The sequence below is a fragment of the Diorhabda sublineata genome, chromosome 4 (genome assembly GCF_026230105.1).
Source record: "Diorhabda sublineata isolate icDioSubl1.1 chromosome 4, icDioSubl1.1, whole genome shotgun sequence".
NCBI lineage: Eukaryota > Metazoa > Arthropoda > Insecta > Coleoptera > Chrysomelidae > Diorhabda > Diorhabda sublineata.
In genome coordinates this window covers 441,004-466,832 of record NC_079477.1, presented here as the reverse complement: position 1 = coordinate 466,832, position 25,829 = coordinate 441,004, and the positions used below count along the sequence as shown (strand labels likewise).

At 31.8% G+C, this 25,829-nt stretch overlaps 1 protein-coding gene across 5 annotated transcripts in view; it reads right to left on the bottom strand.

Annotated features, from left to right (window-relative positions):
- Positions 1-25,829, bottom strand: part of LOC130442549 (uncharacterized) — a 375,907-nt gene that overhangs the window by 126,103 nt on the left and 223,975 nt on the right. Inside the window, exon 3 of one of the 5 annotated variants that reach the window (XM_056776742.1) lies at positions 5,700-5,727. The exons of the other annotated variants lie outside the window; for them this stretch is intronic. The gene's annotated coding sequence lies outside the window, so the exon portion shown is untranslated. The remainder of the gene's footprint in view (positions 1-5,699; positions 5,728-25,829) is intronic. 5 annotated transcript variants of the gene reach the window in all.

The window sequence follows — 25,829 nt, the reverse complement described above, 5'->3', positions numbered from 1 at the left end:
GTGTTGAATTTAACAAACATTGTTATTAAAAACAACTATTTCACTTAAAAATTTGTGATTTGCAACGAAAATCCTCAATAAGGAAAACAGAGAATCGTCTCGTCCAAAAAAGGTCCCACAACATCGAATATCAAGGTCACAATCATGGTTTTTTTTTTATTGTAAAGGCATAAAGTTGTAGCTTCTTGTTTACAAGGGATTCCCGAAATGTAAAGATCATTAGTTCCAAAATTTATTAGTTTCATTGACCATTTTCAAAATTTTTATGGACTAGATCTATTTATTGAAACTTTAGGTGATCCATATCTTCAAATCTGATTTTAAAATCATCATACAGGGCAATCAAATGTTAAACGTATGTTTGAATATCTCCATCGAGGCATTCTACCTGCGACGAGTTTGAAAACTGTGGAAATTCGCGTTTTCATACAATATTTTCCTGCGTAGATTTCAATTTACCAAGAAAAGCTTTGTTTTTATCAAATTGAGGTTATACCCTTGTAATTATTGATTGAAGTCATTAAATTTTCTGATCTGCTTTAAATTTTCTTTTCAATCAGGATCTTCATTTTCCAGAACCTCTAAAGCTGTGCCAAAAAGTGAAATCTTTGGAAGTCTTCATGATTTTCATCGTACAATTGTGCAAATAAGCGTGTTAACTGCATTCATCACAAATTGACGACGTTAAAGCAATCAATTACTTAATTTTTTCACTACTAGATGTCGATAGATAAAACAGTTACCTCCGGTATAATTCTTGCAAGACCTTGACATCAGCTCCATCCGTTACCATCGAAATAACGAATTTCGCTTTAAAAAAATCACTCGGTACATTAAAAAATATTGATTCTACGTCCACAACAAATCGAATATATGTTAGTAATAATGTTTCATTACCAGGTGTACTAAAATAGGTAAAATGATATTTCATAGACCTCAACGTAAATCTCGTGGAGTCTCCAGTGGACACTGGGCTTAAGCCAACCGCTTTCTATTCCAGAAAAAATTCCAGTCGTTGATGATAAGTTGAAAATCTAAGAATATAAAAAATTAATCGTGCTCGAATTGATTTTCCAATAAGTTCGCGCTTATTCAGTTTTTTTTATATTTTTTTTTGTCAACGTTAATTTGGGAATTTGAGTGGACGTTTTGATTTTTAGTTATTTCCAACAAATCGAATCCAATATGAAGGCGGTTTCGAGCTGTGTACGATGGTGTGGAGACGTCTAAAATATTTCCAAACGTGCTACGGAAGAATTGCCCAAATCGCACATAGGCGCGCTACGATTTTCCAAACCGAAAAAATATCTGACGAGTCAAAAAAATTCGTATTACAAAAAAAAACCGTACTAGATACAAATAAATTACGTTTATTTGCGTTCGACAGTTTCTGAAAACTGTTTTTTCTGCTTCTACGCCAATAGCAGACCATTTTAGAAGAATTTTTACGATAAAAAAAAATATTAATAAAGTCTATTGACGATTTCGAAATATAGATAAATTCTATTTATTACTTGATATATAAGAAACTTTAGCGACGAGCCCCACTGATGTTTACCCTTATCGAAACGAGAAAAATCAGAAATAGGAAAAGCTGTGGAAAAGGAGAGAATTTCGGAGCAGTGCCAAAGAGGCTTTATTATCTATTTGTTATGCATTGCGTTTCGCCGAATTGAATAGGGTTATATTATTGAATAAGTTTTTGTGGGTAAAAATTGACGAAAAGTTCGAAATGATTTGTACCGGAGTTTCGACGTGATTTTTTTTTTTTTTTTTAACGGAAATATACTAGAATGAACTGTTTCAATAATCTGTTTATATACCCTACTGTTTATAACACGAAACCGATGAATTGTAGATCGTTTTTACCACACATGATCAAACAAAGTTTCAAACGATCCTTTCTACCTTGTAAAAACCAATAAATGTGATACATTGTAGCTGAAGTAAAACTCCTTAAACGGATAATATACGTTTCATAGATTTTTTCCACATTTTATGTTGCATAAAATGATAAACCTCAGATTTAAATTCCAGTACAACATTTAATTCCTTTAAAGAGTTTCTAAAACTGTGATTTTATATTATAGAATATGGAATATAATCATCCGCAGGACGAAAATATATTTTAAAATAAATTCTAGTGGTGTCGCAGAGCCTCCAATTAACTTGAGTTTATCACCAATTGTCTTCAAGCTTGTGCATCATCGTCAAAATCAAATTTTGATAATAAATTTGCCAGGAACACTCAAGTTCTGACCAGAAAAACTTTGTCCGACAACAATAGTTGATTTAATTGTTTTTCTACTGATGGTAATGGTTACAGAAACGTTCAAGATACCGTGGACAGCTTTGTAAACAAAGGATGCAGTCCTTAACGGAGCAAATGCGTTTCGTGATTTACCGGATAACATTAAATCCAGGAAAAAAGCTTATTTGGTACTCACAGTATCCTCCAGTTGATTGTGATGGGTAAAGTTGAAGGTCGTAGATGAATTGGAAGGAAACAAACCTGTCGTTTGAAGGATATTGAAGAATGGATTGGAATAAGAAAAGCAAGGACAGTTATTTAGACTAGAAGATGTCCCAGAATTGTTCTTAGCCAGTGGATGCGACATTTTCATATGTTATAATAACCCTGTTGTAGAATCATTCATTTTCCAATAACGAACCATCAATTTCTTCTATTTCGAAAACTAATTCGATTGGATTTATGAACGAGAGAGTTGGTTATACATCAATCGCGAAATTCGACAAAACAGTGTCATGTCGTTCGATATCCGTTGAAAGTTTGAACTGCACTTAGTTGATTGATAAGCGACTATAAATTGAAAAGTGATGTTAGAGACGGCGGTTTACGCCTCGCGATCACTTAACTGCGTCGTATGCATTTTACCTATTACCTATTACCATGATAATTTAGAAAGTATTTGCTTTTGCTATTTCAAAGCGACAATGATGAAGCAACTTTGGATTCGGAAATCTATCGAATATTAACGGCAATTTTGTTGGGGATTTGCTGCCTTAAAGAATACCTGAAGATGATTTCGCTTATGTACAAAACGATGCATTTATTCACTTTCAATGTGAGTGGGAAATACCACTGAACTCCGGAGCATTACAACGTTTGAAATAAAAGAAGAAAATGGTTCTAGTTTGATCGCGAGCGTCCAAGGTCATCTAGAACAGTTGACTGGGTCTGTTCGAAACGATCCCGAACGATCCATCAAGCAAGATTGCAATTATGCACAGTTACAGCGAATCCAATGCGCAGATTTAACGTCTTCGCACTTTTTCCTACGAGGTTATGTCAAATATAAAGTTTGCAATAACAAAATCTTGTAGAATCGAAAGAAAATAACCGCCGCGAACCTTCAGACTCGATTTTTGAGAAATAAACTTCCAGGCAAATACATTTCAATATTTTGAATTCCCTGCTTGTCTAAAAAATGTTTTTGTAAATGTGAATTTTGTTTTGAGACATTAAATACAACTTTTTATTGTTTGTATACTAATCAAATCAAATTCCTAACGTGGACAGACGAAAATCAGATCCCCCGAATATCCTTGGAGTAATAATGTATTTATAGGTTAGAAAGGACGAAAGCAGTTAGTAAATAAAGTGGTCGGGTGTTAATTATGATCCTAAACGAAAAAATAATTGATGCGTTTTTGATTATCGAGTTTGTTTGTTCATTAAAAGATTTAATAGTCAGTTTTTTATCTTGTACTACAAGCAAATATATAAAATTGAATGAAAAAAATTGTCCTGCTATCCTGCTACGTGTCTGAAATAGCTTTTCGGTTGCGAAATAGACACGCTCATCAGTGTCTCATTTATTTATTTCGTATACTGAACGAACAATCGTTTCTATTCTTCGTGAAAATAGATTTTGGGATAAACACCACCTGCGACTATTCGGGTGGACATTTGAAAAATGCCGAATGTTTGAGACTGGCGCTGCTCACCAAATAATGGAAAGGGTATCTATAAATTATAAATGTACTACTATCGTTTGAAATCTACAGTCATGGACTGACGCCGAATCGTCAAAAATTCAATTTTTCGAACTGTTTACAATAAAAAATATGACCAGTATGCAGTATATCAAAAATATCATCTTATTTAACGGATTTATACGAAAAATAATTGGAAAAAAGATACAACACTTCAAATGTACAAACTGGAGGAAAAATTTGTACGTTGCACGGTTCAGAAAGATTTAAAAAATCACAATCAACTAGTATATATGTTAAGAAGACTTGAAGATAATGCATGTTGAGAAAATTTACCAAACAAACGATAAGATAGAATGTCAAAAATCGACTATGTCAACGATAAAAATCGATTCAGCACGAGTTCAAAAAAAATTACAACTAAAATTAACTCTGCAGATTCTTGGGCTCAATTATGGAATGTCTTTATTGTTATATTAGATCGGACAATATTTTCTTCATTCTTGGTTTTCCAAATGTGGTTTCTCTTGTCCAAAGAACTTTGTTAACAGTTTCGCAACATCCTTTGTTTTTACAGTTCTAAGGCAAATTTAGTTTGACAAGTTTTAGTCCCATAAAAGAATTCACCCTGGAGCAGAATGTTAATTTTCTCCTTGGTCTTTTTTAGCACAGATAGGTTGAAAAAATATTTATGTAACAAATGTTCAAGTGACCTTGTAGAATTTAATATGGTACGAAAAGTTCGATTTTTTTCTGCATTTTTTGATATTCCAGTCTTTAACCGGGACAGTGACCCCAACATAATTTCCCCAGAACTTTTTTGGCTTAAGAATAGTGTCCTTGTTTTACAAATCTTCCTCAATCCAACCAAATACCGCGTGGAAAATAAAATATAACTTGCAGAGGATCATGGATAGTGAAGTAACGATAGCCGATTTGGATTTAACGGATTTTCAAACTAAATATCATTTTTGATCTCAAAATTCACTAGCATGTCGCGGGATTTGATACAAAATAACAGTTGTACTGAATCTATAACAAACAATATCAAACTTGACTTCGAAAAAATATGGTTTTTGATTCTAGGCACCTCAAATATTTAATAATATCTGATTCCTCATGGTTTCTGCCGATCTTTTTCAGTAGCTTTGTTTTTACATGCTAGATATCGATGTTTGATTCTATTGATTTCCTAGATGTTGTGGAAAATGGATTTTCCTATCCCAAATCTTTTGAATTCTGATTTCCATTGCCTTTTTAATTTGTTTTAGTCCAGTCTGTAATCAACGAATAGCATATACAGACGTAGATTTTATTCTAGAGTATTATTCAGAAGTTATTCGTCATAAAAACTTTTCTTGGAATCTTTTATGTGAATCGTGTGACAAATATTATTAATAAATGTTCGGTAATCGCTTTAGAATTAAATTGTATAAACTAATAATAAATAAATTGAAAGTATAGTTGGAAATGTTTCGGTATCCGTTTGGGTGAGTCCTGTACTGATTTAATGTCTCTGTTGCGCTCCTCCTGTTTCGAATTGTTATTCATCTGTTATTCATCGCTTGTCGATGAATACCGAGGAAGAATATGTGTTGTCAGTCATGTTGGTATTAGAATTTACGCGTTGTAGTTTCGATGCGTTAACAATGGAATGGTTAAATTGTTTGCGAACTAACAATTTTGAAATTTTAACGTTGATAGTTTGAATTAAATCGCATTTATCGAATTTATTTACTTACTAAATAAACTAGTAGCAGTTGCACATACCTGGAACAAAAAATTATTAATTATAGTCCGGAATGATGAGAATCAATTATAAGATTATTAATAGCTTGTAGAGAAAAAATTTGGTGATAAAAATGAATAATTGCATTCGATTTATGTTAAAATTCATTGAGATTACTTTAAAATTCGTAAAAAATTGCGATAAAAACATATTTTCTATTAATTTAAATAATCGTATTACAATAAATTTTATATATTTGTATCGGTGTCAAATAATGAATCGATTTCTTCAATTTCTTATTTCTTAAACCTTTTTTTATATTAATGCATCTAAATGTTTTTCATTTTTGTTCTATTTTGTTTTAAAATTAGTTCTTTTTGATAATGTTTTCGACTTTTCCTAAAGCCTTTATCAAAATATATATTTTGAAACGTCAAAATTTATCTTTCTTTTTAAAAATTATTTAAAAGAACTAATTTTAAAACAAAATAGACCAAAAATGAAGAATAGCTAGATGCATTAATAAATCTTTATTAAATTTAATTGGGATTCAAATTTCATTAAAACTTTCCGAGAGATTTCTGTCTTAAACATGTAATTTCAGTGATCAATTCAATTTATAAATATTAAAAATTATGATTATTACATAGGGGGGATTAAAAATTTTATAATGGCATTTATTTTAAACCAAAAAAATGAATTGGAACTAACTTACCGTAGTACCAGAGTTAACAGGTATAAATATAAGTTTATGAGATAAGAAATTTCCAAAATTCATATATAAAATGAAAATTTTTCAAAAATATCATGTATTAAGTGTAATTTCGAAAAGATGATTTGTCGGAAACTCAAACCAAATTTTGGTTTTATTAGATTGACCAGGCCCTCTTCAAAGTTATAACAATATCTTCGTAAATATGGATTTCGGAGAAAATAGTTTCGAATAAAAATTGAAGCTCAAAAAAAGCTCTACAAAACATGTTATATACACTTTTTATGTAATCCTATTATTTTGGCCATTATGATAATATCTTAATGCCAACGACAAACCGAAAGATATTTTCAAATTGAATCAAATAATCATCTACAACATAATTATTATTTGTCAACGTTAATGACGCGAAATAAAGATAAAAAGCTAGTAAATTCTGAACAAATCTCGCGAAACCATCATTAATAAATGAGCCATCGAGTAATTAATTTAAACCCAACACCCTCGCGGTCTCTCTCGTACATACATTACACATTCTTTAGATCAAGTTTGAGGACTGAATCAATAACTCAACTACAGTTTATCTAATTTCACTTATCTAACTGCTCTTATGAATTATAACTACTTTCAAACTTGACATTCGAGCTTTTGCCTTATTTAAAATATTTTGTTAGTATTTTCTACTAGGTACTTAAATACAGATAATGATCGCGTTTTTATTAGAAACTTTGCCGAGAAAACTAATTCATTATCCGTTATAAGGAACTCGATTTTTTTTACATTTAATGTTTTTTGAGTAAAAAACGACGACATCTTTGTTCCGAGTTCGGTTTCCAATTCTCGCGTATCTAAGACCTAATTTATCGTCGTTTTCTACACGGATCATTAATTATTTTTGACCACGTTGCTGATATCTTTCCTTGAGCTCGATACGGTGCATTTCGTCGCTCGACTCTAACCCAAAGAAAAAAGTAGTGAATTCAAAACTAACTAACCCAAACTTTAATCTTCATAACGAATTGTATCAGTTTATATTTCGTAAATATTGTAATACGTCAACACGATATTTTATTTTACGCTTTCCAAATTTCCAATGTCGTATTTTACTTCTTGGTTGGATTTTTCCTTGGTGTCGGTGTAGTAGACACTACCGAAATGATAAATTGACCAGTAAATGGCATTTCTGAGGTCACTCAATATAATTATTTGTTGCTGGCGGAGATTCTGTCGAAACTCAAAGTCGTTTATAAGGAAAACTCTCAATTATAGTCGGAAAAATAAGTTTATGAGCTGTCTTCGGCGTAGATACTTAACTCATCGTTAATCATAAAAATCCCAGACATTAATAAATGTCTTCCCCATCTCGATCTACACGTCAAGAAAGAAATTTCTGGTTAGATATATGAATCGAACCAATAATTTCGATATTTCAAATTAACCAAACGATGTTTTTATATAAAAAGAAATTACTAAAAACGATAAAGTTGTTTTTCAAATTAGCAGAAAATATTATATATGAAAAGTGTCCCGACTATTCAACATTACATCCGTTTAAAAAATTTTATATTCCGACTATAACACACTGGATTTGTTCAAAACAACCGCCCCAATAAACTCCCAGCACCCAAATCTATCTACAGATCACCACCATCAATACAGATCTCGAAAGAAACGTTTTGTAGTGGGTTAAAAGCAATCTGATTGAGCTCGATGTGGCAAAGACACAAGCTGTTATTTTTGAAATAACTGCAGCTCAGGATTTAGCAAAGACAACTTCACAAAAACTTGGAGTCCAACGGCTTTTAAACTTCTACAAGTCCCAAAATCGTCTATTTTCGGAATACATTTGGAGTTCGGTTTCCAAATCTACCCTGAAGATGCTCTATCCAATACAGTTCGACTTATAGACTATCCAGAGTTGACCAGAAACTTGGACAGTTGATACAGCAAAGCTTTGTTTTACTGATATGGCAAATGCTTTTCCAAACTGTCTAACATAATCTCAACTAGAGCAGTTTTTATCAGACTTATTCAATAGGCAGACACCCATAACTTTTGGAGAAGTACAAACTCATGGAATTATCTACCGATGCACCTGCAGAAATGCAAGGTAAATATCCACAGGCTTCTCCACACGACAAACACCACTCCAACTAATCGAGAGCTTGTTTTTTTGAATAAATTTCTTATCTTTCTTATCAAAATTCGAAATTTTAAAAATTTTTTAACATTTCGCAGCACTAATAAAGCGTAGAAATTGAAGATATACAAGAATAGCTTACTCGACATTAATTTGCATGACCCTAAGTTTGGTTCCAAGTTTGGTGGTTAAACATTCTTGAATTATCCATTTTTCGACGCAGTTTTTTTGAATTTTTTCTTTCTCCAAACAATAACGAACACCACAAAAAAAATTTTTTTGCAAAATCGGTGCAATCGTTGACGCGTGATCAAAAGTTGGTATGTTCCTAAAACTGGACTCCTCTCCAAAAGTGATTAATTACGTCGAATCACAGTTGTGATAAAACGAGGAGCGTGGAAATCAACCGCGGTGGACGAATGTTCAAACGACAACATAAATAACATGTTAGAACAAACCGGAATAAGCATCATTACTCGCTTATTGAATACGCCCATCATAAATTATCAGATTGTCCCATTCCATTCAAATTTAATGGAAGAAAATATTTTTAGTAAAAGAAAGTTGTTGTGGAATCCTTACTTTGAAAAATGGAATGCAGATGAAGAAATATTTCGATTCTTTGTAAATTTTTGATACATTACGCAAAATTAGTGTGAATCCTTTAAATGTATGATGAAATTAAAAAAAAATGCAGGTTTGCCTTTAGATCGCGATTTAAATTTTTATTTCATTGGGTCATTGGTCTAATACCCCGACGTTGAATTTCATTAATGCGTTAAAAAATTGAATAATCCTCTTAAATCCTCATGAATAATTAACACAAAACACATTTATCTAGTACTTCATTAACATTCTGTCAGGTTTTGAATTTAGCAGTTCAACCCTTTAGATAATTTATATAAAACTCAGGTGGAAAATTTCACGCATTTCGTCTAATTTTCTAAGTAAGCTTCTTAAAAGATTTGGAAACGCAATTTTTAGTTTAACTGGATCCGGTAATAGGGGATTTATTGAAATTTGTTGCTTTTTTATCGTTTTATTCATCAAATATTCTTATATTTAATACTGAATGTACAAATATGAAAAATTCTATTTGAATTTTTATATTCACCTCACGCCATGATAACACGTCAGTATTTACCAACTTTCGTATAGTTAATTCATTCGATTATTTATCTCCCAACTCTCCATCTTTTTCCTCCAAGTTTTTTCAAATTCAATTACCTTCTATTCGAGAAGAATCGTTCGGGATTTTCTTATCGATACATCTACAGATAATTTACTATTGATTTCGAATCAAATAGTTCCCGATATGCTGTTCACGTACTACTCCCCGTTTATTATTAATAATGACTTTACCACACAACTCCAACGTTGGTTATATTCAGAGAAAAGCAGAAAACAAAAAAAAAAAAAACGAATTCATATATAAACAATTTCAGCGTCCTAATTTTTTGACACTCATTCTTAGGGTTTAAGTGCATTCTCAACATGTCGTTTGGATCAAAATTTTATTTCCATGCATCATCAATAGTGACTGCAACGTTTGAGTTAAAAAATCAAGCATAAACGGCCGAATTTGGCTAAGAAGAAAGAAAATGTTGTTTCAACTAGACAATGTACCAGCTTAAGTTTGAATTGCTACCACTATTTGCGTCAGATTTAGCCCCCTCGGATTATTTTCTGTTCCCAGTCTTCAAAAAGTGGTTCGGTGGTCAAAAATTTTCGTAGTGCTTGACGATTAGAAAAAAGGCATCGAACTATTTTATAAATAATACAACTCTGTGTTCTAGCGTGTATTTTGGTTATAACAAAAGACAAATCCAAGTTACATCCAGAAATATCTTCGAGGGAATTTGCGGTATGGAATAAGGAGTTTCCAAAGATAGTTAAATTTAACGCACCAGACGCCGACCTCAAAATGGGAACGGTCCTTTCTTATACCAAATAATTAATAGATTTTTTCAATTGAGAAAATTGTTAACCTATAAACTTATATTTAAGCTTTAATACATGTTTTTGAAAACTATATTTTACCCGTTTCAATTGAAACAAGCAATGACGAAGCTTGTGACTGAATGACTGACAATTGAATCAGTCCCAATTTTTATGTAATTGTCGAATCTTCAGCTCAAAGTCCACCTTAAGCTGTGTCCACACTATTTCGATCGACACGGCCCTTAAAAAAATGAGTCATGAAGAAGATTTTGTGGCAACTGCTACTGTCGGTAACCAGCTGAACCGAAGATTGCCTTCCAAGGAAGTTTAAGATACGATCTAGCCTTGTTGGATGGATGATCTTATTAGAAGCCTAATGCTTGTTCATTTCCAGGAAGACGAACCCCTTCTGGGTTATCCATTGGACTGTCTTCAGTTGTTTTTTCTTTCCTGTCTCAATCATATTTCATTTTGCTGTTTGATATTCGTTCTGAATTTTATCGTGAAGAGTTTTCTACTCCTATGGTTCGTTCTTCCAAGCTAAATTTGCTTGCACTGCGTCTTAAATAAGATGAAGTTTATGTATGAAAAACGGACGGAACGTTAGAAGGTTTTCAATTACCTAGGATGCTACATCGACCAGCAACTGAACCGGGATAAAGAAATTAGATGCAGGATCGAATGGAGTGGAGTTTGGACATTGAGGCAGCCACGATCGATCGTATAGAAGCATTTGAATGGTAAGAATTGATAATAAAATACACAATAAGGGAGCTGCAAGAGCGTAGATTGAAATAGAAACGTTTGGTTGAGGAATATTCATAATATACAGGATCCAACAACTTAATTTGATAAATAACAAGAGTTGTATGTCAATATTAGTATTTCGGTAATTTCGAAACGTCGAATTTGACAAATTAGAACCGAAAAATGTCCATTACTCAATATTTATAATTAATTATAGTTTCGTAACGAATTATCCGGTGAACAACTTGCAGCAAATTGCAACACCCCATGGCGACAAATTAAATGGCATTCAATTTGAACACGAAGCACGGAAAGGATAAGATTACATTCTACATTATTCAGTTGTGAATATTTTCCGGAAAGCTTACATCTCATTTCATTAGCGTAAGTGAGTTACTAATCACTGAGAGTACTTATTCGGGGATTCTAATTTAATTTTTAAGATTATTGTAGATTCTGTTCGAAATTGGATGTAAGCAAAATTAGATCGTGCGAAATATTTATATATATATATAAAGTCTCCAACACTCACACGTCTCAATTCAACAACAATTAGAGCATTAAAAAAGAGATTCTCAATTATAAATGAAACTTGTGTCGTCTTCGAAGACTGTTAGGATTCAGAAATCAGAGAAAAATGTGTTTTCTAGGATGCATTATCTTCCTTATACATTTAACTATATTTTGCATCCATAAATTATAACAAATTTATTGAACAACCAGGTATATGTGCTGAAAACTCAAAATTTTTGTTTAAAATCCAAATATTCACGATTCCATTTAGGATAAAATTAATTTCTGATGTATAAACAGAATATTTGAACGGTAATATTGATCCGGCTTCTTCGTGGATATCTTTTCAATCCACTACTATTTTTTTATACACGAGGGAATGCACGAATTTCGTTTAATATTCCTTTTGAGAGTTGAGTTTGCTTTTGTGAATATCCACGAGTTAACTTTTACAAATTTGCATTTATAACTTTTTCCAAAATATATTAAACATTAATTTGACAACTTTCCATTCTTAATATTTTTTAAATTAATAGTATGCGATTGAAAAAAACAGGAATATTCTACCTACGAAGTAAAGTATCAAGAAGTCATCCTAGATAGAAGACTCAATTGGAAAAATCGACTAGATGAGGTAATTTTCAAAGATATTGGAGACTTAGGGTCATCAAACCCATAATCACATTTATACATCGCTTGTTGGGTGTCAAAAATTGAAAGGCTGATCACGGGGGCAATTTCACAACACACTACAAACTGCCAGAACTTCTGCAAGGTCGGAAAGCATGGTTCCACTATTTTTCGAGTGAAATTGATACCACAAAGTGCTAAGAGGCTTGAAAGTATAAGATGAAACGCCTTATCGATTCCCAAACGATTTATAAACATCTTTCAAGTTTCAAATCCTAAATTTTTGATTAGAAAACGGGGTCAAAATAGAAAAAAACAAACTAATTATGGTATTTACCACATCGAATGTTATGAAAAACGTTTTTTAGAGATATAAAATGTGATTTTTTCGTTTTTCTGATCAACGAATCAACAGATATATATATATATATATATATAAATTTTCTTCTTATGAGGTTAAAAGTTTTAGCTTCGTCGACGTCGAGGTTTGAATATATATCATTTACCGACATAATCACCAATTTGTGTTTCCGTTGAAACAACGATTTCGTTATTTTTCCTCGTTAGTTTCGTAGACTAGGTACAAACGCGATTATTGTAAACCTATAAAGTAAAATAACGAGTTTAAACGATCGTCTATTAACTGCAAACGGTACTATAACAATTTTTTCCATCTCAACCACATTAAAATACATTAAAAAAACAATATTACAAAACTTTAAGCTTCTGTAATAAATAGTTTCGTGTATGAAAGCGAGAAAGCTCAAAATATATCGATGAAACAACGTATTTTTATCTATCAAATTATCTAAGAACAAAATCTAATAAAACTTATGTATGTAAAATCGATTATTTTCTGTTGAAATAAACATTAATTGCATAAAATAGCAGGATATTTTCAAATAATGTATGTTGCGGTAAGTTATTAGAATAAAGATTATATTCTTGAAATAATCAGCGTTCTCAGAAATTCCCAGTCGTGAATATATATCCTCAATTCGTATTCTTTGAAGAAACTCATCAATACGCACATCTGAAGGTAGTTTTAGCTGCATTCGCAGACATTATAACACCTATAACTTATGAAAACCTGTCAGACGTATCGTGTTAACAAATTACTAAACAACCATCATGAAATAATGATTCCACATTAAATATTACATCAACTTTTTTATCCAGTGCTGGTTTTTATATAAAAATATTTTAGAAATAAAAGAAAATTTTGAATTTTTGAATAGGAATGGTCCAGATGATTAAGGCTTTAAGGTAGATTTACGAAAAAACTTCATAATGGAAATAAGTCGTCAAAATCTCTTAGTAGGTGTTTGATGAAGGTTTAAGAGTTGTTTTGAATACTCCACCTTCAATTTATAATCTTGGAAAAAGGGAATCGTTTCAATGCATTAAGTGTCGACAGGGTAAAAATCGCGATTTTAAAAGAAAAGGGGTGAAGCTAGAAATGTGATGGTCTTTCCATTGTTGTAAATCCAGGCGAGCCAAAATCTAAAGATCCTTATCAAGTGAGGAATTATTAACATTAACCAAACGAAAATTATTTGAGTTAAAGCCCCGAAAGAGGTTTTATATATCAAGTTTATTTTGTTGCTGGAAACTTCAGCCAGAGGTACTCCTCGTGGAACATCTTTCAGCTATGTTTTTTTGGAATCCTGAAACATTTTTTGTACTGTTTTGGGTGTCATGGAAGGCCTTCCAGTCAGCATCGAATCTCTGCCTTACGCAAGAATGTACGTGTGATTTTTTTTTTTTTTTGGTATTTCTCCGTAGAATGATTCCTAAGTATTAGCGGCGTCTTTTCAAGGATTAATATGCAAAAAATTGAATACAATCGACAGTAAATCGATTGCACGGACAACTAGGCGATTTTTTTTGGAATATATGACATAAAAACATTGTAGTTTATATTTAAAAAGTACAACAAAAGTAGGATAATACTAAATCTAATTAAAATATAAACAATTGACAATCATAATTTTCTAAGAGACTTCAAAGGCTACAAATTAAACTTCCGAACGCAACTATAATATTCGACAATTTCCAAAAAAAAAAACTTGTAAATTCAATATAACGTATTCTAAACTAATCACGTAGTGGACTAACCAATTACGATATAAGCGGCATCTAGTGGAAGTTTTGTACGTTAGGAGACAACTTAACAAACCAGAGTTAAGCCTGTCGGGACGTTTTGATTAAATTGTTGGGTCTCGGAGAGTGGTAAAACAAGTTCATTTGTAATGCTAGGACATGCTTTAGCTAGAGCTATAGGAGAGACCGCCGTCAGCAAGCAGTTTTTGCTAACCCTTTCTGGGAGGCGGTAGTTGGAAACTGAATTGACAAAACATGGAAGTCATCGAATTAAACTAACTGGGCTTTGAGTAACTTTACCTAACCGAGCTTTACACTTCCAATTTTAATCAATTAAGATAATACGTCGTATTATCAAACAAAGTAGAAAAATTATTGTTTAAATCTAGATATTGATACGAGGTCTGGTTATTAAATATCTAGATATCTATTATAGTATTTGTGCAGTAGCGGTTCGAAACGAACGTGTTTTTTTCAGGATCGACGTATCAATCTCAAATTTCTAGTTAAATTGAAAAAAAAAAACTTCGACTGAATGTTATAAATTCTTGGAAGAGGCCTACGGGGACGATTCTCTAACTCGTGCGCGTGTTTTTGAGTGGTGTAAGCGCTTTAGTGAGTGCACTGAAGATGACCAACGCCCAGATCGCTCTGTGATTGTTTCAACTCCGAAAACAGCGACCAAAATCAACCAAATTTGGAGTGCAGATCGTCGAATGATTGCCGAGGCTATTAACACCGATAAAGAAACGGTCAGAAACATTTTATACGAGAAATAACACATTAGACCCCTGACCAAAAGCTTTTGTGTCAACGAGTCTGCTCAGATTTCCTTGAAAGGTTAGAAAGACAAAAAGAAGAAATTAATACTTTATCATCAATTATTTGAACCAAAAAGTTGCAATACGTTATCCGGTAACCTGTGATTCGTAACAGTTCCATGTCTTTGATGTATAGATATCAGGATAAAACTGGTTTCCCTTATTTTCCCTGTACATTTTCGTTCAACTATAATAAACATTACCAATAACATTCTAGTGATTATGTATTGATGAAACTATTATTAAAGTTTAATTGAGAAAAGTTGTCGCACTGCATTTTGACTACCTCCTTCGGATTAAAATTCTTATTTTTCCAAATGTATAAGTAGTAGGTTAAATTATGATTTGAACATACTTTCGTTATAAATCAAAGTACATTTCCCAATGAACCTCTCACTCTTTATTCGAAACGAAAATAATGGGAATGTACAAACAATGAACGAAACAAATCTTGATTGGCTGCATAGTTATTTTATTGTGGAAAACCCTCATCGACGCTCTATTGACAAACAAACAATGCTTTGTTCAATTCACACCATATCTAATACTAAAATTTATGTATCGTTTTTTAGTCAGTGAGCAGATAAATTTTTGTTTTAGTGGATCAAATTTCGCGAACGATTTAATATAATTATACCCCAGACTTATCTCACTAAAAATAAAAGAAACTTCAAAATTGTTGCAATTTACACAAGAGGATATACAACGGTGAAAAGATACCAAGAATGACTGACGTTTTCAGGATATATACTGAAAATATATTTCCTAGATACAGCGTGGCAATGTCAGTTAACGTCATATCAATTTTGCAAAGTGATAAGATTATAAATGTCATGAATTTCCTCGTATAACTTAGAGTTTAAGGCAGAGGCAAAAATAGATAACTTTGAATGAAATATTATGGCATCTCAATAATTACTTATCAGTTTTTATACGCCAGCTGAAAGTATCTTTAGGTAATACATAAGGTTTTAGAAACAATTCGATATATTATATTACCCAATGCCATTTGTAAAAAATATTCGAATCTCGATTAAAACGCATTTCAAGTTCATCATTCATCCTCAGGAAACAACGTAACGACATCCACGTTATCGCGCAACCTATCCTCCACCAACCTTGATTAACGTCACTAGATTTTGACAGTGACGTAACGACATCCACGTTATCGCGCAACCTATCCTCCACCAACCTTGATTAACGTCACTAGATTTTGACAGTGACGTAACGACATCCACGTTATCACGCAACCTATCCTCCACCAACCTTGATTAACGTCACTAGATTTTGACAGTGACGTAACGACATCCACGTTATCGCGCAACCTATCCTCCACCAACCTTGATTAACGTCACTAGATTTTGACAGTGACGTAACGACATCCACGTTATCGCGCAACCTATCCTCCACCAACCTTGATTAACGTCACTAGATTTTGACAGTGACGTAACGACATCCACGTTATCGCGCAACCTATCCTTCACCAACTTGATTAACGTCAGTTGATTTTGACAGTGACGTAACGACATCCACGTTATCGCGCAACCTATCCTTCACCAACCTTGATTAACGTCACTAGATTTTGACAGTGACGTAACGACATCCACGTTATCGCGCAACCTATCCTCCACCAACCTTGATTAACGTCACTAGATTTTGACAGTGACGTAACGACATCCACGTTATCGCGCAACCTATCCTCCACCAACCTTGGTTAACGTCAGTTGATTTTGACAGTCGGCCATTTTGCCTCGAATACGTACATAGATTTATTTGATTTTAATTCAATACGGTTACGAATCAAACCTAAACACCGCTTATTTATCATTTATTTTTCATCAAAAAGCAATGATAAATTAACACACGAAATAGTTTTGAAAATAACAAAATTAGTTTGACTTAAATGGCTGTGTTAACAATTTTTAATAAATGAGACACACATAATGATCTGCAGGTAAACAACATAAAGGGGGAGGAATAATATTGTTTGCATCTACTATACTTCAAAGTGGACGTTATTCTTAGCTTCCATTACTATTTACTGAGTGTTTTACTGGTATAAAAAGTTTCTAATTCCCATGGATTTCAAACTGAATATTGGAGAATCAACAAGTAAGCTCCATTTCCAATTACTCTAGAGTTTAAGGAAAAATACAATATATAGTACAAACTCTTTTATTTATATTATTTATTCAGTTTATTTAATGTCATGTTATAGTATTGTAAATAATCTAATAGACTATGAGTACGATTAGTGGTGTTTCGGTGTAGCAGCTGCCCCTAGACTATTCTAAAAATTACAAACGATACACAATAGTTGTAAAATAAGACAAAAACAAATCACACGCTTACTAACAGCCGCTGATATTTGTAGAGCATTGCTGAATAATAATAGGTTTCTACAGTCAGCGCTGAAATATAGCGGAATATCAGTAGGGAAATAAAGGAATTTTTAACAATGGAACCTACACTCGCATCGCAGTTATTATGGAGATATTTTGGTTATTTAAAAGGACGGCTATGTGTTGAACGAATACATCGTTTTTTTAACGACAATTTTAGATACCAAACGGGTATCTAGAAAGCGCAACCTATTAGTGTACTGAATCGTGAGTTTTTATAATCATTCTGTATATATTTCGTGATTTCTTGAATGAAACTATAAGGTATAATGGCAGTTTTTGAAATCAACTACAAACAGATCAAAAAAATTTGCCGAAAATCGATTTTATTCATCAATATAATAATTCCAACATTTTTGCCTCGAAATATGTTTAATTTTCAGCAATTGCTTCTACGTTTGAGCTGAATTTCTCACCAGCAAGCATTTTTTTGAGATCGGCGAATAACCAGTAGTCACCGGGAGCTAGATCTGGACTATACGATGGATGAGGAAGCGATTCGTTAAATTTAACTATCGTTACCATCGACTTGTGAATCGGAGCATTGTCTAGGCCGTTTTATCTAGATTTTCGCATTCAAATAATCCAAAAACTCCATCTAGTATTCACTATTAATTGCGTTTTGAAGATAGCTGATGAACAATCCCAAAATACTGGAGCCATAATCTCCCTAGGTAACTGACTGGTCTTTGGAGGCTTCGGATATGGTTCACCAGCTGCAGTCCACTCAGATGATGATCGTTTTGATTCCGAAGTAAAGTTATGGGTCTATTGTAATATTTCGTCGCAAAAAATCTGATTTATTACGTCTAAATATAGCCAAAAACTGCTTTGAAACATCGACAGCGCCTCAATTAATCGACCAGAACGTTAACCATCATCGTTGTTTGTACGACCACGTTTAAATTTATCAAACCATCAGCAGATGGTTGTTTTCTATAGAGCAGAGTCCGTATAATACTTTTGAATGCATTGCTCACCCTGTACAGTATTTTTTTTCATCAAGAAGCGATGATAAAGTAAGAAACGAAATTTTTTTGAATCCATTGTTTTGACAATAACAAAAGTAGCTAACCAATCGAAATGTGATGATATTTCACACATATTATTCGGAAAGTTGGTACTTCGTGAACGTCATATGGATTTGATGATGACAGCGCCATCTGTCCATCTGTCCATCCAACTAAATTAAAGTTAGTGATTATAAGCAACTTTTTAGAATGTAATAGTTTGAAATTAATACAAAATACAAATTTGAATGAAGTAGAAAACTTTTTTTTAAATCCAACTTTAGATATTTAAAGTTCAATACGTACATCAACCATTTAGAAAGTTCGATGAAATTAAATCTTGAAGCGTATGTACGCGAACTCGCAATTTTCAAATTATCGAATGGAAAAATAATATTATCAATACTACCCTTCACTTTGAAAACTTCTTTGAGAAAATATCCCATTTATATAAAGATTTCCACCCTTATATCTTTACATTAATTAATTAAATTACACTAAGAAAAAAGTGAACTAGTTAAAGCAATCAGTAAACTGATAGTTTTGGTAATTTGATGATCTGAAGAAGGCAAAAACTTGATTATACTAAATTATTTAACTAGGGCACGTGATAGATAATATCGATGATATGATTATAAAATTAAATTAATTGATTCTATTATGGTCTAGTAAAAATGTAATGGAAGAATAAGGCCATCAAACAAAACTATTATCCTCCACGAAACAAAATAGAAAACGAACTACAACAAATATTAATTGGAAATTAAAAGACATTATTTCAAAAAATTATTAACAGTATCTAATTGAATATTTATTGTAACTACACATGGTACATTTTTCCTAATTTCAAACTCGACATGAAAAAGCTGTCGCTAATACAATTCGTATATGTTTTATTCAGAGGTTGTTGAGAGAGATTTCGAAATGTGTCTTGGAAATTCCGAAGTGAAATTGTGGAAATAATTTCTGTATAATTGAATGCGAAAAGTTTGCTTCGACTTTTCTTTATGCACGAGTTTTAACTTGTTTCGCCAAGTTAAGTTTATAATCTGTCGTTAGCCTCGACGGGTTCTATTTTCTTCGTAAAAAGGTGGAAGATGCTTCTTGACGAAGTCCATTCACGAAAAATTGCATCCTTCCAAAGAAACTTTTTTAATGAATTTATTGATGCGTGAAAAGTTTTCAAAGTTGACGTATCGATTAAATTTTATTTGTTTCGTATCGGAATTTATTTCACTGTACACTTAAATAAATAATTTATTTGAAGATATCTCTCTACAAACATATAATAATGATACGAAAGTTTCTTTTCATTTTCTGAAGACGTCTCCATTTTCTAAACAAGTTGTCACATTTCTATATGGTGTTGAGTTGAGGAAAAACGAAAAAAAAATATATTTCCACGACTACGTATCTTTCCGACGTCTCTACACTTATTTGTATTTGCTATTTTTATCGGTTTACCCATAGAAAGAAATATTTTGAAAGTGTGTGGATTTTTTTTACGTTGTTTCGAAATTAAAAACTTTTAATTTGAATAACAATGAAAAATTTACGGATTTCCTCTTTAGAAAGCCTAAAAGAATGACATCATCTATCGAATAGCAATAAAAATATTTTAAATAATATTATACGAGGATGGTTCCGGAAGTACTTTAATCTCCTGCTGGCTCAAGCAGATTTAATCTTTCTTCTCTTGAAATTCGTTCTTGTAGTTGAGTCTAATATATAAAGAGAGGTCATAAATAAAAAAAAATCGTCACACGAGACCAAAATAGGGCAATATGGTGGATTTTCAATTTCGGTGAAGCCATATTCGTATACAGTAACGAAGTAGTTTTCTACGACAAATCCAGGTTAGTTTTGAGTTTTATTACATTTGTTTTCAGGTATTTCGGTATGAAAAACGCTTGTAAAGCAATATTTTCTTAACTAAATCGTTTCTAAAAAGTTCTTTATTGATTTGACAGAATATCAGCGCTGGAATTGATAAAAATTTAAACTTTGTTTGAATTGTGGATTTACACACATGACTTGCGTGCTTGTAAACAACAATTATTTAAAATGGTGGTATTTTCAATTCAAAAATTAGTATACTAAATGTTGTTTCAAATTGATTAATCATGTCAATGTCGCTTTTATTTAAGACATACCGTTGAACAACGACCAATTTATTCATACATGAAGAACTTCTTTAGTCGAAACACACCTTTTAATATCATTTATTTATTTAAATATTTACATAAATTCCGTTTGCTGATAATCCATTTTTATATTTAAAAGCACGTGGTCTGGTCAACTATATGAATATAAAATATTTATTTAAATGGTTGCAAATTTTGAACTTTACCCCGTGCTTATCAAGAACCGTTTGCAAATTAGTTTAATCGATGAAAATCAGAAGTTAAAGGTTATCGAAATTTAAATATTTTAATTATTATAAACAATCCATATATATGTTCAAAAAATAGCTATTAAAAATTTTTAATAAAACAACCATTCGATTTTTGAAATAATAATTTGTTTAATTGGTTTCGGAAGGCGTATATTTCCCCCAAGTGCTGAAACTTTTGCGACTCAACCGTATTATGGATCTGAATTAAATCTTATTCATTTATCTGAAAATTTAGTAGTTTCTTCGACGTCTTCAATTGCTTTTTCAGATAATATCAATATAATATTTCTATCGAAGCTTGAGACAGATTCTTTGGAAAGGCATTTCTTCGATCAAGAGATCCAGATCCTGTTGATCATGATTGCAATCTTCTTGACGATTTGCTGGTGGAATTTGATAAGACTTTTGCATCATTTATTGATAACTTTCATTTCGATCTTTACTGCTCTATCAACGACTTTCGCTTTTACTTTTTGGTCCGTCCAATGTTTTGATTATTTTGAAAATAACGTCTGCAGGATTCCGCAATCCCTATTATCACCTGAAGAACATATTTATGTATGTAGTTCTTGAGTTTTCAGATATTAAACTACTCATTGCAGCATTTGCAGACTCTATTACTTCAAATGAAAAGTCTGATTCGCTATCTGAACACATTTCAAGTATATTTCCAACATAATTTGATTCCAAATTAATATTTTCATTGTAATTGAAGTTTCTATTCAATATTATACAAACTCGTTATAATATCGTAGGTAAAAATTATTTTTTTAACCGCATTTTTTATATCGATTTCATTTACACGAATCCTCAAACAAATTACTGATTAATCCCAACAACGAAATTAGTTAAATTATTTCAAACCAACCGAATATTTTCAATATCAATTAATTAATGAAGGACTTTAAATAATTGGCTTCTATGACGTTGTTTGCGAATTGAAATCCTGTTCCTTTGAACCTTCCATTATAATTTGGAAATAATAATGTTATTGGATAATGGAGTGATCAATTTCAAGTATAGGATTTTGCAAAATAAATTGTAAAATCGACAATCTGTTTTATCAATTCCTTCAGAACTACACGTTACTTGGTACTGGGTATTTACAATTAGTAGTAGTTGAAGTTTTCTATTTATTTTTTAAGAACAAACGTTAAAAATTTTCTAGCGACGATAAGCACCCCTCAGATAATCCCATGCACATTTCAACGTTATTCATCACATTCTGTTTGACATCAAATCCGCTGTCACACGCGTGTAATTTGTTAATCCTTTCGAAGGTATGGACATAATACAAGCAGGATTAATCTATAAATACCGACTACAAATACTGTATATAACCACATCCTGTGTAAATCACTCTCAGTTAAAAGTGATTCTAAATCTAAAACGGCGATTTCATGGAATATATAATATGCACAGTTCACTTATGGGTGAACTGAATGTCATCGTAATGTATCTTTCGAAACGGGAGAGATAGAATCGAACTTGCCCATTGTTAATTCGCGTAAATTTACTATAATTTGGTGTACAGAGATTCGCAAAATCGAAAATTAACTGACGACAAAACCCAAATGATTGTTTTAAAGAAAACTTCCGGCTTTAAAACATTACAGAAAAGATAAAATCAACTTTGCAGCTTCTGGTTAACGATTAATGCAACACATTTTAGAGCGAAATTCAATTTTAAACAATATTTAAGATGTGAACGATAAAACCTAGACATTCATATAGAAAGAAGATGATTCACTCAATTCAATGTAGAAAACACGTTGTTGTGGTGGAATATCTCCGTGTCGCCTGCTTCTGTCATGACGAAATCTCCAATAAACCTCCATTTTAGCGATATAGATATAAAAACAGATTGTAGTGATTAGTTATAACCGTTTATTTTTATCTAATAGTTTGCAGAAATTCTTATTTTTCATATAAATAGAGAATCCATATTTTATGTTACGGATCTGTTTAAATAGTTTTACGATTTGTTAAAATGAGTGCACATACGTCCGCAATATTTCAGCGGAAATTGCAGATTTATTTTGAAGCTTTTATTATTGTGTGACGGATTTTATTTTATTTTATTTTTTTTTTTTTTTCGGTAAAATGAACAGTTTCATTGAATTCGGTTACGATTTTTCTCTAGAGACACAAATCAATAATTGATTGATAATGAATAATTGCGTTATTCACTACCACGTTTAATATATATTTCGAAAATGTTCGTAAACGAATTATTACAATTAAAAGTTTCATATTTTCATTAAATTTTAATAAAACCATCAGAAAATTATCAAGTAATTATGATTTAAATGGATTTTGATAGATGATACTTGAAATCTGATAAATCGGGCCCTACAAGATCTCAGAGAATCGCCAACTACGCCCCAACCTACGGAGCGGTACATCTACGATTTGCGAACTAACACGTTAATTGAATTGATGAATACTAGGCTCCATTATCTCCTCAGACGAAAGCAGAGTGTATCTACATGGAAAGGACGAGTCTACAGAAGACCTGGAGATAGTTTTTGGAAGATATCCTTTGATGGTTTGGACTGTAATTTCAACGGAAGCAAAAATCGAGTTCACCACGTCGTTATCTACACCAGTTTCATTCACGAAACGTTCACCCTAATTAGGGACAAAGCCCGTTCAGATGCTGCAGGTTCTGTACGGCGGTATATACAGGATGTCGAAATTACCGCTAATTCAAAAGAAACTTCGCCACCAACCACGAAATTGGACCTCAATTTAAGCATGAGTTTTTTGGTGTTAATCCCTTTTTTCATTGTTTAAGATTACAGTTAAGACTAATGACTTTAAGAGGCTAGAATCAGAAAAATAATGGAAGCTATAGCGTGCGATTTAATCCTTAGGACTGTTTATTAATGTTTCAGTAGATACATTTTGGTGTACATCAAATTTCCTTCAATTCGGCTTAAAAAATGAGGTTATTGAATCGGTTCCATTCTAATTTCTTTGTTTGTAAAACAGACTTTCACCTTTTAACCATTTTTTGTGCTTCATCAATTCTTATAACCTATTGTAGAATGCTGCAGTTGTATTAAAAGTTTCTTTCAGTCGATAATTATTATCAATCGAAATTCTGAATAACTTCGTCAATATTCAGTAGGTATAAAGTTTCCAATCAAATATAAATGGAAATTTCGTGAAGTTGAACTTTTGTTTCAATTAATAGAAATGTATAAAGATCAATAGCAATTAACGGTCGGTCATTATAATAACGAAATCGTTAACAATGAGAAACGTTAATGGTTGTGCTCCTTGGGGTCGTTCCGAATGAAATTCCGAATTAACAGTTGTTTCTATTAATGAAAATTTGATAGAAATTCATTTATTATTGCAGATACGGAAATTGGTTGTTGAATATCTAAATCCCGAATTATATTCTAAGCATTTACACGAGATTTTCCGATAAAGAAAAATTCAAAATTTATGTTAACCGAAAAAAGTACGATTAGTTTTTGAACCATAACTCCTTCAATTTTGATGCTAGCACAATTTAACAACCATCATTTTAAAGGTAATTAAAAGAGCTACAACTTTTTCTATTATAATATATAGTGAAAAACCTTTTGTTTTAAAACGGTGAAGGGTCAAAGGGCTCGAGATAAACTGGGATTGCGATAACGCGCGTTCTTTAAACTATCATATCTCCATCAATTTTTGTGTGACAGAAACAAGAAAAAAAACATTTTTTTTGTTAGACAAAGACCTACATTTTTTATTACTATACTTTTTTACATATCTTTAATCGTTTTTGAGATATTATGAAAAGAAGTGGTTTTTAAAAAAATTCGAAAACTTTTTTTTTCTTAAAATCGTGATTTTTTTAAAAAATACGTGACCCAAAGCAGCCAAACTACTAGAATCCATCAAACTCTTCATATTAAAGTTAATACTAGACGAAAAACGATTTTAATTTTGGTGGAAATGGCACTTATGAAACCTATTGATTTAACCTCTTATTTGCATTAAAGCTCACTCATTTTACGTGCAAAAAACTTTTAACAGTGCTCATTTTAAAGCTTATTTCAAGCACTACAAAACCCTATTTCATTAGAATTCGTAAAATGTATCTGCTCGCCGCTAGATGGCATTGAATACATCGATTGAGTTCCACACAAAATAAAAAACGGCTTTGATCTTTAATATCTCGCTTAATATTAAACTTTGAACATTTTATAAAAAACCGATTTATTCAGTTTTTCATCTACTACAATTTTTTCATAATAAAATTTTCGTTAAAATGCATATTTTTGGAGATATTTGCAAAAAAACCGATGAACAAAATTCCGAATTTTCAATTACCAAGAACTTGAAAAGTATTGGGTTTTTTGGAAAACTTTATAAAACATTTTTTTCTCAAAATTAAGCCTTCTATCGATATAGGAGGTTCAGATCATTTTCACTTTTGAAATTAAGGGTAAGATGAGCCTTAGCATCAAAAGCATTCGATTTAAAAAAAACATTGTTGGTTGTAACTTTTTAATTTGAATTTTTTATGTTTCTGTAAATCGTTTTTGATGTGGTATATTTTGTCTATATATTATAAATTCCATCGGATATTTACAAAATTGTTTCTGTTTTCGAAATTTTTTATTGCCTTTCAAGTAAATAGAGATTTTCTCAAAGTTACAAAGTAATATGAAAATATATTCGATCGATATGGAAACTTCGTATAGCGACCACCCAAATTTTATAACAT